At 42.7% G+C, this 13,238-nt stretch overlaps 1 long non-coding RNA gene across 2 annotated transcripts in view; it reads right to left on the bottom strand.

Moving 5' to 3' along the window:
* LOC135240474 (uncharacterized) overlaps nt 1-13,238 on the bottom strand; it is a 149,259-nt gene that overhangs the window by 29,326 nt on the left and 106,695 nt on the right. The window contains exons 2-5 of one of the 2 annotated variants that reach the window (XR_010325705.1): nt 4,362-4,470; nt 4,125-4,253; nt 3,398-3,517; nt 615-665 (exon numbers count right to left, since the gene is read on the bottom strand). This is a non-coding gene — a long non-coding RNA (uncharacterized LOC135240474). The remainder of the gene's footprint in view (nt 1-614; nt 666-3,397; nt 3,518-4,124; nt 4,254-4,361; nt 4,471-13,238) is intronic. The other variant, XR_010325704.1, reaches the window with a different exon arrangement.

The raw sequence follows: 13,238 nt of genomic DNA, 5'->3' as shown, positions 1-13,238 counted from the left end.
GAAGTAAGGGGCCGGTACGGGTGGATATGGAAAACAAAGGCCCAACAAATGAATGCATAATGAGTGAAACCAGCTACTGTATACGTAGCCATATAGCGATACGAGTCTGACAGGGCTGGATAGAGACGCAGGAGCTAATTAGGCCTGCTCCTTTCACAGTTAATATTCACAGCATACTGGGTTCTGACCCTGGCTAACCTCTGCAGCTGCATTTAAAGAAAGACATTTTTCATCGCCATGGAAAAAAAATCTTTTTCTCAATTCTTAAAAAAAATCTCAATAAATATGAATTGAACCGAACTGTTCATATCAATACCAAGTTCTCCCAAACCTCAAGAGGCATGCATGTTGCAATCGTCGTTATAACACTTTGAATCAACCCATTTTTTTATGCAATGGCTTTCTTAAAATGTCAAAAGGAGTCATTTAACACAAGGGAAATTATGCTATGTGAATATAGATGGAATATGGAATATGAATGCATTTTCAATGTATCTGATGTTCTTGAGTATGTCTGTAGTTCCCTACTCTGTCTGTAGAATCCCCTTGATACACAAGATGTAAGCTATGCACCATATGCTTGCATTGATCAAGTACATAATGTATATACATACGTATTTCAGTCTTTGAATGGCCATGAAATTGTCCTTCCCATGGTCCCCATTCTGCAATGAAAACATCAGTGCTAATTTCCAGCCTCTCTTTGATTGAACCTGCCTGCCCTTCACAGGATATGGTGCACACGCAAAGACCCACACATGACAACATCCAACATCCTGTTGCCCACACACTCACACACATGCACACACACACACACACACACACACACACAAACACGAACACACACAGACAGATACACACTCACAATAACACACACACACACACACACACACACACACAAACAAACACAAACACACACACACAGATACACACTCACAATCACACACACACACAAACAACAAACACGAACACAGACAGATACACACACAAACACACACAAATAACGTTTGGGACAAAGATTCTTTTTTTCTTGATTTGGCTCTGTACTGCACAATTTTATATTTTTAATCAAACAATTCACATGTAGTTGAAGTACAGATTCTAAAGGTATTTTTATACACTTTGGTTTCACCATGTAGAACTTACAGCACGTTTTATTCATAGTGCCCCATTTCAGGGCACCATAATGTTTGGGACATAATAATGTTAGGTAAATGAAAGTAGTCATGTTCAGTACTTACATATTACATATCATTTTCATGTAATGACTGATTGAAACCTGTGACCCATAGATGTCACCAGGTGCTAGGTGTCTTTTCTGGTGATGCTCTGCCAGGCCTGTACTGCAGCTGTCTTTAGCTCCTGCTTGTTTTTGGAGCTGGTCACCTCAAGCTTCTCTTCAGCATGTGAAACACATGTTCAGCTGGATTCAGATTGGATGAATGACTTGGCCAGTCAAGAATTTTCCCGTTTTTTGCTTAGAAAAACTCCTTTGTTGCTTTAGCAGTATGTTTGGGATCACTGACTTGCTGTAGGATGAAGAGGCATGCAATGAGTTTCGAGGCATTTTGGTTGAACGTGAACAGATAAGGTACTTCTGTAAACTTATTAATTAATCCTGCTATCAGCATTTACGTCATCAACGAAGACAAGCGAGCCAGTAACTGTGGCAGCTATACATGCCCAAACCATAATACCCCCACCACACAAGTTTCACAGATGAGGAGGATGCTTTGAATCTTGGGCAGCTCCTTTTGGCCATTTGCTCTTGCCATCTCTCTGATAAAAAGTGAATCTTTCCACAGGACCTTTTTTAGTACTCTGCGTGCTGTTTTAGGTACTTTTCAGGAAACTGTTACCTGGCTATCCTGTTTTTACAGCCAACTAGTGGTTTGCATCTTGCTGTGTAGCCTCTATACGTCTGTTTGTGTCTTCTGCGGACAGTAGTTACTGACACATCCACGCCTGCCTCCAGAAGAGTGTTTCTGATCTGTTGGATATGTTTTTGGGAGTTTTTTCTTCATTATGTTGAGAATTATATGGTCATGAACTGGGGAGGTCTTCCTTGGCTGACCAGGCCCTTTTCGATTAATGAGCTCACCAGTGCTCTCTTCTTAATGATGTTCCAAACTGTTGATTTGGATTTTGGTTTGGCCTATATCCCTGATTTTTATTCATTTATTATTATTTCTCATACTGGTTTCCTTGACTTTGTTAACACAACTCTGGCCCTCATGTTGACAAACTCCAGTTACACACTCCAAAGACATTCAAAAGCCTAGAATCAAGACTAGATACTGAAACCTGGTACACTAACGTATTAATTGAACACACCTGACTAATCAGAAACGCATTTGAAGCATTATGGTGCTCTGAAATGGGGGGGGGGGGGGTGGACATGTATGACAAGTGCTGTAATTTCTACATGGCCTAACAAAAATGTATAAAAATACCCTTTAATAAAACCTTAGGATCTGGGCTTTACCCACATGTGAATTATTTTTTATCACAGATCTAATATTGTGTACAGAGCCAAATCAAGAAAGAAATATGTCTTTGTCCCAAACATTATGATGCTCGGCGTGCGTGTGTGTGTATATATATGTATAGTGAGTATCATAATTTATGGGCCATATTTCTTTTTTGATCTGGCTCTGTACTACACAATTTTACATTTGTGAAGACATAGAGTTTCATATAAAGTTATCAGGATTTCATTAATATTAATTTAAATCTACTACTCAGTATTTGAGTAGAGTTAAGGACAAGCTTCATAGTAATATGGAATGCCCCCATGGTGTGACTAATATACTGTGTGAACAGACAACACTAAGTAACCTAAATGTGATATCAACTAATCACATTGAATTAGGAAAAAAGCTTAAACCAGTGACTACGATTACGATACTGCTTAGCGTTAATCAAAAACACATTTTTTTCCAGCACTGTCATGTTTTGTTTCATTTAATTTTTATTAAAAGAGAAATGATGTTTGGTTCTGAGGCTATGTCTGGGACTTCCCTACAATGATAACAAACTGACCATACAGGGCAATGAATTGTCTAAATGATTAGATCCTCCGGAATATTTTAATCCCCAGAGAGATTAGAATTACGTTCAAAAGAGGTTTGCTGGCATTTAGATGATTTGCTACATAAAAGCAATGACAGTGTCATAAGTTCATCTGTATTGACTGATATTTCAACTCTTGTGGAGGAATGTGGCTTAAAATGGTCCTCGCACTGCACGCATGCCGTAAACGCTTCGGACCGCAGATGTACATGTTTATGGGGAATGTAGTCACATCGCACTTTGGCCTCGTGCATTAATGGTCTCTTTTATTGTTGACGGGAAGAGATCTATTTAAAAAAAAAAAAGCAGCAGAAGAACAAATCACCCGGCATTTTTCGTTCAATATGGCAATTTTCCGGGGGAAAAAAAAAGGAACGATTCTTGCTCTTAGCCATCACCTTGATGCTCGCCGGAGCTCACTCTTTGACCGCTCGCCCGCATTTCTCTAAAAATAAAGACAAAAAGGAACAAAGTAGAAGAAATGACATGTCTGCGGTCTTCCGCAGGAGTGGGACCGTCGGCATATCTGCTGTCTTAAGTGCTTGAACAGGCAGTGCGAATGCTTCATAATTACAAGGATGCCGCTGAATCTTCTGAAATGGCCCCGGGCCAGGGTGGAGTATTGGCCATAAAAGGGTTACAACTGGAACATTGTAGAACATTATAATTCTCCCGCAACTTAGAATTATGAGCCCACTCCTCTCTACATTTGTCCGACACTAAATGTTGTCGTGCTATGTTGTCATTGTAACTGCTATGTGCTATGATTTACTTATTCATTACATGTATCATTGGAGTTCCAATAAAAAAAAATGCTATTAATAATAAATAATGGCTCGCCACAAAGGTGCAAAATGCCCTAAAACAAGATGTTTATAGATTTTTTAAATTATCGCATTGCTGGAATTTCAACACTGTCATTCGATCTACTGGTTTCTGAGACAATACAGACTGACAACTGGGTTTATGCAATGTATTATTCTGGCTGAATCCTGACATTAGGGGTCATAATATCTTCTGTGCATGATGAGGAAGCACATGGCATTTCTTACATGCACTGGGATTAGGTGAGCGGAGCATCGATGCTAGGTGTTGCCATGGCGCTCTACTTGACTTATGGACCTTCGTGGTATTTTAGGTGTCGTCTAGTCGCATGAATCCTCGCTGCAAAATAACGTCACCTGAGGAGAAAAATGCTAATTGTAAACGGCCAGTTGAATTAAAAATTAAACTCCGGGTTTACCCGACAACGGTCAAACTGGAAAGGAAGTGTCTCTGATTCGGCTCACTCTGAAAGAGATGAGATAACACTGGATGTCAGGACATGCTAGTCTTGAACCACATCCGCTCCTGTCCGTCTGTGGCCTTGATGAACGATGGGCGTGTTCTCAAGTGCAGCTGAAGACAGTTATGAGACAGGGTGAGTCCTGGGTTTAGCTCCTATGACCAAACAGTTTAGCAGGAACCTTGCCATTGTCTCAGTCTAATAACACGAGGAGGACGACACACGCTCCCCAAGCGATTGGTGGATCAGTGGTAACCTCCACACCCGCCATCTACCGCAATCCCGCTACTACCCCCCCCCCCCCCTTTGCCCCCCTCCCCAGACCCCCACAGCACCTGCAACATGATTCCGTCAAACTAATGGCTGATTACTGCAAACAGAATCATCCATTGTGTATGATATTGAGGAGTTACCCACTTTGGCAATGAATAGATCAAATACGTATTGAGCGACATCATCGATTCTCACCCCAGTACAATAAGATTAATGTAAATCATTGAACACAGCAGATAAAGACTGAAAAGATTTGTTTGTTGTGGTTTAATTTTAGAGTGGATATATTTATCATATACACAAGGTTAGCCCACACGTATAATGCTGATGAGTTTTTAACGATACAAAAAAATTTAAAAAATACAATATTATTACCAGAAATATCTACAGATCCTCGTGGATGTGTCTGTGTGCTGGATTTAAGGCTCTATGTCACATCCTGTTGTTTCATGCAATGGCCCTGTTGCAATTACCTAGCCAAGACTGCATACTGTGGGTCATCATTTTCATAAATGTTTATTGATAAAGCAGGCCATATTTAATATGCAGCCTTCTGGAATACAGTAAGGTGCTGCTGTAAAGGGGCGTAGACCATTTACAGCAGTGGTCCTTTGACCTATGTTCATTTTTTTTATCTCTGTAACTCACTGAATACGTGTTGTGACGTTAGGATTGGCTGGACCGTGTAAAATTTTAATATTTATTGCTGACTTAACACATGCCATGATGGTAGAGTAATAACCAGTGTTTTTTCCCCCCCAAATTCTTATATTTCCATAACAATCAATTTTGCCAGCGCTATTTCTTGTCAAAAATATCCATTGTCACTGGCCTGCTCAAAATGCATGCAACTCACAAGAGCAAATATGCCATGTCCATTCGGAGAACAGTTCACCGGATCGTACCATGGCGACTCGGATATATAAATCTACTCATTAAACCAGCGGCGAGCTCGAGGAGCCCGGGTAGCCTTGCCTAAGACAATTCGCCACCCGCCGTGCCACACTGAGTCACATGACGGCAACACTGCCGCGCACCGAGACGCGCTGCAATTAGACTGCCTTCGGCTTAGCTTCTGGAGTGCGCTTCTCTTCAGGCTGCACTGCAGTTCTGAGCTCAAACATGTAGACCCAGGATAATGTGCCATGTGCTTTGTCCTGAGCTTTTACTACATTAAAGACCATGTTCCTCTGGAAGTCAGTCTGTCTTTTTTATAATATCCATTTCAATAACAATTTAAATACCTGTATGCAAAAAAAAAATATCAACCTTCATGTACTTGTTTGTATGTACTCAAATGCTTAATTTGTTGTATGTCATTAATATCTATTTGCTTTTTTTTTTTGCAGGCACATCGATTCATTCACATTGATTCTTTCTCCTTGTGGTTTATTTGCATATTATATTGAGGAGTGAAATAAACATTATAATTAGCTCCGAAACCATGCATATGCTTCTTATGTGGACTGTGCTTTTCAGTATTTGACTTTTTGAGTGTTTACCATCATTATAATAAAAAGTAAATTAAAGGAAATTATTAAATTCAGGCAAGGTATGGCAAAACAATACATATGTAAAAATATGTGTTATGTTCCATATATATTCAGTACATCAATTTCAAGATACTTTTTTGTGCAATTTGTGGCTTTTATGTGATTCACATAGCTTGTCGGGTCAATGATTTGAATGCTGAATCATCAAATCAAATCAAATCAAATTTTATTTATATAGTTCATTTACAATTTGCCACAGCACACCTCACAGTACACTCTGGCCTAAACCTCCCACAAAGGAAGCCAGTGGGTGACAGTGTCAAGGAAAACACTTCCTGGATGGAAACCTCAGGAGGAACCAGAGTGAAAGCAGTTGAGCTCTTCCTAGACATGTTCCAGTGTGTCAATGGAGGCAAAGCAGAAGAGAATATTGTTAGTATGTATGCGCAACACAATGTACATGTTTTGGTACGTACCAGAATTAGACCCCACCACCTTTCCTAACCTCCCCCCGCACCCCCTACCACACTCCCTGACCCCCCCCCCCCCCACCCCACCCCGCACCCCCCTCAGGAAATGAATGAGTGCTTTCAGCCCCACTGCCACGGCTTCTTTATCATTCATAAGACTGAACCGGCGATCAATTCACCAGCCATGTATGAACAATGAAGTGAACAGACAAATCAGCGGTGAATAATGAGGGCCCAAAAATCAAACCCCTCTGTCTTCCCCCGCTCTAATGGCCTTTACCAGCCCGGGAGAGGGCCAGTAAAGGGAGGTTAATGATTTGCAAAGATCCTTTTAAGGGAGATTGACTGGTATCGAAGGGCAGTCAAATCAGTCATAAATATTTACTCCATAATAGTTGCTGTAGGGCTGTCCGTTATTACGCATTGATTTCTGACGGATGTTGTCAAATTATTAATTCAAGTGCGGTCGGCACGCTCAGTCCTACATCTGGACGAGGGCTCAGTTGCGTTGCGAACAGGAAAGGATTACTATCAGTATAATTGCTATGGAGAGCAACGGTAGACATATTTGATGCAGATTCAAGCAGGTGTACATGAATAGCATAGAAAATTTCAGTAAATTACATCTTGTCTTATATAATAGCATTTGCTCTCTTGTTCATTATCACCTTGCACATATACTTGTCGATATTATGGAAATGTTTTGTCACAAATAGCGAATTACTTCAAAATCATTTTTTGAGGGGATCGTTTTGGTTTCGGAAGGAACATGCTCCGATACTGAACGTGTTAGCGTTGTTGTTTGACTTAATCTCCAACCTAAAGGAGGAGGAGCTGTTGCCATTTGCCAAGACAAACAAAGAGTTAACATTTCCCAAGGCAGACATGTTTCCAATTCAATTAGTTTTAATGAACCCTCCGCTCACTGGTTACTGAACTAGAAAGAAGAGCAATAAATGCCCTATGGTGAAAGAGGAGATATTAAAGAAGCACGCTTTAGAATACAGTACACACGCTTTCTGAACAGAAAAAAAAACAAAATAAAAAATAAAAAAAACATAATTTGTTTGGTCAGAATCAATGGCACAGAGTCACTGGATTGTATAACCACCAAATGATGCATTCAGAAGAGTGGGGCAATGCCCGAGGAAGGATAGCAAAAAAAAATAAAAATAAAAAGGAATACAGAATAACACTTATGCAAAGCACATAATGCATAAGTGGTCAATGTGTCAATGGTCATTCTACAAAGTAAGGGCATTCATTGAGTTGCTTTGATTTCATTACTTTAAGAAAGTGACGTTTCAATTGAAATTGTGATTCAAATTATTTCTGTGTGAGATGTTGCTGTGTAAAATGTCAGCAGCATTCGTCATTTTCTCTGTGCCCGAGTGCATTTGCCCTGAACTTGTGCAGAGATTTTCTTCTTTTGAATCAGTGTGGAATGAACCTCACATGCTCCTAGACCCTCTTCATACGTCTAAGGGAGTCTAAGTGTGGCGCGACATAGCTCAGGAGGTAAGACCGATTGTCTGGCAGTCGGAGGGTTGCCGGTTCAAACCCCGCCCTGGGCGCGTCGAAGTGTCCTTGAGCAAGGCACCTAACCCCCAACTGCACTGGCGAATGAGAGGCATCAATTGTAAAGCGCTTTGGATAAAAGCGCTATATAAATGCAGTCCATTTACCATTTACCATCTTCATCTGCTAGCGCCCCAGCCCTCAGTGTGTAGCGGACGCTAGCGCCCCAGCCCTCAGTGTGTAGCGGACGCTAGCGCCCCAGCCCTCAGTGTGTAGCGGACGCTAGCGCCCCAGCCCTTAGCGCGTAGCGGACGCTAGCGCCCCAGCCCTTAGCGCGTAGAGGACGCTAGCGCCCCAGCCCTTAGCATGTAGCGGACGCTAGCGCCCCAGCCCCTAGCATCCCAGCCCTTAGCACGTAGCGGACGCTAGCGCCCCAGCCCCTAGCACCCCAGCCCTTAGCACGTAGCGGACGCTAGCGCCCCAGGCCTTAGCGCATAGCGGACGCTAGTGCCCCAGCCATCAGTGTGTAGCGGACGCTAGCGCCCAAGCCCTTAGCATGTAGCGGACGCTAGCGCCCCAGCCCCTAGCATCCCAGCCCTTAGCACGTAGCGGACGCTAGCGCCCCAGCCCTCAGTGTGTAGCGGACGCTAGCGCCCCAGCCCTCAGTGTGTAGCGGACGCTAGCGCCCCAGCCCTCAGTGTGTAGCGGACGCTAGCCAGCACGCGTCACTTCTGCCTTGTAATTGGTTATCAGTGGCTCTGAACAGTCGCATTTCCTGCAGCCTTCGCATGCTGCCACATCATGAGTAAGAGGCATGTGAATAACTAGTCATGTGACAATTTTCAGTGACAATTCATGATACTGATATGGGCTGTATACTTAAGAAGCACATAAACAATGGAATTACACTGTATGCTTCATTAGTTACTGCTTAGGCGAATAACTTCTTTCGCCGTGGGCCTTTACTGTAAAATATGGCAAACTCCAGACCATGGATTGCATCACGTACTTAGTTTACATGCTGTCAGTAAATCTGGAGAGCCACACTTTTGACTAAGGCACGAATGGATACAAAGCAGCTGGTCTTAAATATGTGTATAACAGTATGGCCTTTATGGTTTAAGCATAATAATAATAATAATAATAATAATTCAAATTTAGCTGGAGAAAACCTCTTGCCTGCAAAAATTGATATACACCAATAAACTAGTTCAGTCAAATAAGGAAGAAAATGTTTCTCCTGGAGTGCTGATATTTCCAGGTTACATACAGTACAGTACATACTGTAATGCAGATTCCAGGACTGAAATAAAAAAAATAAAAAAAAAACATCTATGGCATCATTTTGGGACGTCAAGTTGAAAAAGTTTAAGAACGTGATCATTTCTGCAGATTTAAGTGACTTTGTGCGCTTTTCAAAGAAAAGGAAATACTCAAAAAGGAACCCCGGGGATATTGTTGCAACTTTGTCAAGTGGCACATCCAGAGTCAGGGCCCATGGCAGAATTTAAAGGAAAACAGTGAGGGGGGGTTGGGTGGGGGGGGGGGGGGAGAAATCTTGATCGCGTTTTGACATGACAGTTTTTGAAAGTTCAAGCAGAAAACCAATTATAATGAGCATTACAAAGCCTCCAGCCCACCCATTCAATAAATAAGGAAACACACAGCCTAAAACATGCCCCCCCCCCCCCCACCCCCCCGCTCCGGTGAGGAAGGAGTCGACCTGTCCCACAGCAGCCGCGAGACACTCGCTATTTGCTGCCGAGTTTCCAGGCAGCTGTATTCAAGTCCAAATCAAATCAAGTCAGGATTAGAAAGTAAAAGAGCAGGTTTAAAGTAATCTATCCCACAGGATCCCGGCTCACATTCATCAAATAGAGCTTAAAACTACAGTATATCTTGTGCCCATGAGTTTTCCCACAACTCCCGGGTAGGATGCCGCCATTATTTTTTTGTTTTTGCGCGCCTGATAAATCATTGTTGTTGAAAGCGACTCTCGACGCCCTGACGTTACGCAGTCCCCTGAACGCGCCGATGGAGTACGCATGAACAGAGCCGTAGCGGGAACGCGAGCGCGAACACCGGGAGCCGCGCGCGGGGGCCGTCCGTCACCCGGGAACGGGCGACGCGCCGCGCATTTCCACGGCAACTCGTCACATTTGGAGAATAAGGCACAGTTTTCTAGTTTTGTTGTTTTTTTTTTTTAGTACATGACAACACCTCACCAATTTTCATTTTGAAGTGGGCAGGGAGACCAAAAGGAGCAAACAGTTAGCTGTTGTGGAACTATATATATATGTGATTTACTCAGCTGGTCATTTGAGCTGGCGGGCGTCTCACAGGGGCCTTGGAGCTGGTAAAGGTTGGTGTTGATTTTGACGGTGTTTGCGGGAGGAGGCAGGAGCGCGTGGCAGAAGACAGGCGGGGTCCCAGCCTGGGGTTTAAGGGGGCTTTGTCATCTCAGAGAGAGATTAGGACCGGAGACGCATCGAAGCCCGGGCCGAGAAACACTACAATAAAACACCTGCTTCCCCATCTGTCCCCGGCCTTCCCCTCCGCGCTCACACCGTATACTGTACGGCGAGTGGGGGGGGGGGGGGGGATCTTACACTGTTGACTTACAGTATTATCGACGGCCGAGGAAAGGCAGGGCCGTACCTGGCAACCTCGCGGAGAGGCCGGTCTCTCGCGCTTTGCCGCGCGCGGTGCTGCAGGTGGTCGTTAACGCACACGCGGCCGGCGTGGGTGAGACACAGCGTGTCGTCACGCGGTCCAAAACAAAGGAAAGTAAGGGGCCTGATTTGTACTCCGTTGCAGCCTTTGCTGTTGTCAGGTGCAGTGTTACCCGTATGATACACTTCACATGAAGGTGTAATTACGTCTTTTGCTTCGATTCAGTGCGATTTGTCTATTTGAAAATAATTGGCTTTTGCCATCGGTTTTATACGTGAAATCAGTACCTCGGTGAAATAGCGCTTCTGGGATGATCAGAAAAGAAAGAAATGTCAGGAAAGACAAGAGAGAAGCGAGTGCGGAGTGTAACAGATGAGGAAAAAGCTTGATGTGTGTGTGTGCGAGCCTTAAAAATGAAAAACATTTAATTTTATTTTTTATGTGAAACAAAGATCTCAGAGAACACGACATTAAAAAAAAGTCTTGCTGCGCAGACGCATCATCGGTGTTGCATACTGACCACAACTGACCATGAATACAATTAAAATCACCTGACTGGGCTTTGATCTTACAGAACGGTTCATAGCTGTTAGAATCAGGAAAAGGAAGTGGCTTCAGGGAGATCTTTCAACACAGAGGAAGCGTTCCTATCAAACCGATCATGTAAACGCTCTGGGGTGACCCTTGCATTTCCCGAGGCAGATTGCACGCTTCGGACAGTACCTAAAACTGCAGACCGTCGGACAGTTTCCCATACGCAAAGAATACAGGAGCCAGCGAATACAAAGTGAATACAAAGAATACAAGCCCATTATGTTTCAAATATGAAATTCTCACACAGACACACACACACACACACACATTAGTGTTAACATTTTTGTGGGGAAAAGTCGGTGAACCACTGTCTAGGCCTTCAGATGCAAACCTGGCTACATTTAGTTGAAAGGTGAAAGCTTTCTAGTCGACTAGGACGTAGTCAGGCTATATCCAGGTAAAACAATATAAAAGCTATATTGGGGCGAAACCTCGTCAAAATGTCTTCCACCTCTCTAGATTCTGCTTTTGCTCACTGGGGTGCATGCATGCACACACGTGTGCGCACATACACATACAGACACACACACACGCACGCACACGCACACACACACACACACACAAACACTTCATTCAAAACTGATTTAAAACATGAACTTTCCAATTTTCAAAATTTCCCTGGATAAATAAAAGGCATGGAAGCAAAGATAAATATTTCATAAATGCTGCGTGTGTGACGACCGCACCATATACCAAGTCCGCTACAGGCCGCGTGCGAAATTCAAGTGTATAAATGTTTCATATGTTCCAAATACTTTATTTATTCTTAAGTTGCTGTTTGGACTCAAAGCATGATAAAAAATTAAAAAACCTTCACTGGCAAATGTTTGCAGAGCATTGATACCAAAGTAAAATTCCTGCTATTTCATTCTTTACTATATATATATATTTTTTAGATACACTTTAGTGTTTCCCCAAATTCTTATATTTAGCTGTATACTTAAACAGTGCTCATTTCAGTTTAGTGATATTCCCCCAATTTATGTCTATTGTACCGTATTCATAGGATTGACCGTATTTTTTAATAAAACAATAAACGATCACAGTATTTGAACCCAATAATGGGGTTTTACGGAATAAATAATCTTCTAAATCATAGTACTCACAGAAGGTTATTATAAAATAAAACATACAGTGTCAGAGAAGAGAGAGAGGGCGAGAAAGGAGAAAGAGAGAGTGAGAGGGAGGTAGAGAGAGAGAGAGAGAGAGATACGATTGATCAAATGTATATAAAATATTTGGGTCTTGGAATAGCCATGAAATTGGCCTTCCCATGGTCCCCATTCTAGAATGAAAAGATCAGTGTTAATTTCCAGCCTCTCTTTGATTGGATGAACCCGTCTGCATCTCGCGCGACACGGCTACCACAGGTCAGTGGCTGGTGCAGCGTAGCATGAAACAAACAAATAGAAAAAGCCACCTCCTGGCACTCAAACTTTCACCGCCATGAGAACGCTGGCCCACAGAGGACTGCTGATGAAAAATGCCACCTTAGAAACCGAAAGGGGGAGAGAGAGAGGGAGGGAGGGAGGAGAAAAGAGGGAGGAGAGAGGAGAGAGGAGAGAAGAGAGAGAGAGAGGAGAGAGAGAGAGAGAGAGAGGGAGCAAAAGAGAGAGAGAGAAAAAGAGAGACACTTTTAGTTTTAACTTCCGTTTATTATTAAGAAAATAAGTAACCAAAAATCACCAACATAATGCACACAAAAAAATGCAAAAATAAAAATAAGAAATAATATTTCTTAAATTAGGGGGGAAAAAAAAATTTAATAATGAGAGACCGGGAAAGAGAAAGAGAGAGAGTGAGCGCGAGAGCAAGACAGCAATAGAGACTGAGAAAGAGAGGAAACGAGAGACAGGGAGA

Source organism: Anguilla rostrata, chromosome 15 (assembly GCF_018555375.3).
Source record: "Anguilla rostrata isolate EN2019 chromosome 15, ASM1855537v3, whole genome shotgun sequence".
NCBI lineage: Eukaryota > Metazoa > Chordata > Actinopteri > Anguilliformes > Anguillidae > Anguilla > Anguilla rostrata.
The sequence above is the reverse complement of the archived record's forward strand: the minus strand, read 5'-3'. Positions and strand labels throughout refer to the sequence as shown.